The 2713-nt window shown below is 45.4% G+C and overlaps 1 pseudogene across 1 annotated transcript; it reads left to right on the plus strand.

Moving 5' to 3' along the window:
- Positions 1-305: 305 nt before the first annotated feature.
- On the plus strand, positions 306-2116 carry LOC116558630 (annotated as a pseudogene). Its single transcript, XR_004272104.1, has one exon. The product of XR_004272104.1 is annotated as an actin, cytoplasmic 1-like (transcript).
- Positions 2117-2713: the final 597 nt, after the last annotated feature.

Below are 2713 nucleotides of genomic sequence, written 5' to 3' on the forward strand. Positions count from 1 at the left end.
GATATCAGGTAAGCTCTATTTAATAACACTGTGAAATACAGGTTTATTATTGCATGGATGACGGGAGCATATTGGTATTTTCTAATTATGAATATAGAATTCTAAAACATTAGTGAGCAGAATTTCTTAAGAGATGTCACTGAAAGAAGTTTGGTAAAAAAATTTTTTGTTAACAAGAATGCTTGACAAATAGAATATTTTCTTTAGTATGTTTTTAAACAAGCTTGTCCAACTCACGCCCCGTGAGCCATATTGGCAGGATGGGTTTGAATGTGGCCCAATACAAATTCATAAACTTTCTTAAAATATTATAAGATTGACCGCTGAGACTGTGTCCACCCTGCGAGCACAGAGCCTTGCCCTTGCCATTCCGCCGCCCATCCACACCCGCCGCCAGCTCACCATGGATGATGATATCGCTGCACTTGTTGTCGACAACAGCTCCCGCATGTGCAAGGCCAGCTTCGTGGGCGACGATGCTCCCCGGGCCATCTTCCCTTCCATCTTGGGGCACCCCAGGCACCAGGGCGTGATGGTGAGCATGGGTCAGAAGGACTCCTACGTGGGTGATGAGGCCCAGAGCAAGAGAGGCATCCTGACCCTGAAGTACCCCATTGAGCACGGCATTGTCACCAACTAGGATGACATGGAGAAGATCTGGCACCACACTTTCTACGAGCTGCATGTGGCTCCTGAGGAGCACCCCGTGCTGCTTACTGAGGCACCCCTGAACCCCAAGGCCAACTGCGAGAAGATGACCTAGATCATGTTTGAGACCTTCAGCACCCCAGCCATGTATGTGGCCATCCAGGCTGTGCTTTCCTTGTACGCCTCTGGCCGTACCACTGGCATTGTGATGGACTCCACTAACGGGGTCACCCACATTGTGCGCATCTATGAGGGGTATGCCCTCCCCCACACCATCCTGCGTCTGGACCTGGCTGGCCGGGACCTGACTGACTACCTCATGAAGATCCTCAACGAGCGCGGCTACAGCTTCACCACTACGGCTGAGTGGGAAATCGTGCGTGACATCAAGGAGAAGCTGTGCTATGTTGCCCTGGACTTCAAGCAGGAGATGGCCACGGTGGCCTCCAGCTCCTCCCTGGAGAAGAGCTATGAGCTGCCCAATGGTCAGGTCATCACCATCGGCAACGAGTGGTTCTGTTGCCCTGAGGCGCTCTTCTAACCTTCTTTCCTGGGCATGGAATCTTGTGGCATCCACGAAACTACTTTCAACTCCATCATGAAGTATGATGTGGACATCCGCAAAGACCTGTATGCCAACACAGTGCTGTCTGGCGGTACCACCATGTACCCTGGCATCGCTGACAGGATGCAGAAGGAGATCACTGCCCTGGCACCTAGCACGATGAAGAACAAGATCATTGCTCCTTCCAAGCACAAGTACTCCATGTGGATCGGTGGCTCCAACCTGGCCTTGCTGTCCACCTTCCAGCAGTTGTGGATCAGCAAGCAGGAGTACGATGAGTCTGGCCCCTCCATCATCCACCGCAAATGCTTCTACATGGACTGTGACTTAGTTGCGTTACACCCTTTCTTGATAAAACCTAACTTGTGCAGAAAACAAGATGAGATTGGCATGGCTTTATTTTATTTATTTATTTATTTATTTATTTATTTTGCTTGACTCAGGATTTAAAAACTGGAACAGTGAAGGTGACAGCAGTCGGTTGGAGCGAGCATCTCCCAGAGTTCTACAATGTGGCTGAGGACTTGGTTGTGTACATTGTTTTTTTCTTGAAAGTCATTCCAAATATCGTGAGATGCATTGTTACAGGAAGTCCCTTGCCCTCCCAAAAGCCACCCCACTTCTCTCTAAGGAAAATGGCCCAGTCCTCTCCCGAGTCCACACAAGGGAGGTAACAGCATTGCTTTTGTTGTAAATTATGTAATGAAAAATTTTTAAAATTTCGCCTTAATACTTTTTAAATTTTGTTTTATTTTGAAAGATTTTAGACTCTGTGGCTACCCCTTTTTTGTCCCTCAGCTTGAGATGTATGAAGGCTTTTGGTCTCCCTGGGAGTGGGTGGAGGCAGCCAGGGCTTACCTGTACACTGACTTGAGACCAGTTGAATAAAGTGCACACGTTAAATATATATATATATATATATATATATATATATATATATACATATAATAAGATTTTTTTTTACAATTTTTTTTCTGCTTGTCAGCCATTGTCAGTGTTAAGTGTATTTTACATGTGGCCCAAGACAACTCTTCTTTTTCCGATGTGACCCAGAGAAGCCAAAAGATTGGATACCTTTTTTGCTAATGTGACACTGTCTCATGCTCATTATTCTGGATATCAGTGATCATTGAATAGTTCTCTAGAAGATGTAGGAGATGGAACCAATTGTGATAGTCATCCTAGTCTTTTACCTCTTACCCATTCTTGTTACTTCTTGTATTATCGTAAAATTTTTCTCTTCCAAAAGAGTGACTGTATGAAGCATATCTGCCCTCTCGTGTAAGTACTGTATTTAACGGAGCTGTTACTCATATAGACCGCTAGATGGCAGGATGAGCTCCCGCGCAGTCTGAGAGCAGGTTCTTCATTTGTAGATATTTAAGTTTCTACCAGATTCCATACAGCTGAGATGGCACTGGAGCGACAATGGTAGTCAAGGTAGATACAGTTTACCTTCATGGGGAGATAGATCATTCATGATAAAAATGAAAACATTAA

This window comes from Sapajus apella, unplaced genomic scaffold (genome assembly GCF_009761245.1).
Source record: "Sapajus apella isolate SASKATOON/1434 unplaced genomic scaffold, GSC_monkey_1.0 scaffold2, whole genome shotgun sequence".
In the NCBI taxonomy this organism is placed as follows: Eukaryota; Metazoa; Chordata; class Mammalia; order Primates; family Cebidae; genus Sapajus; species Sapajus apella.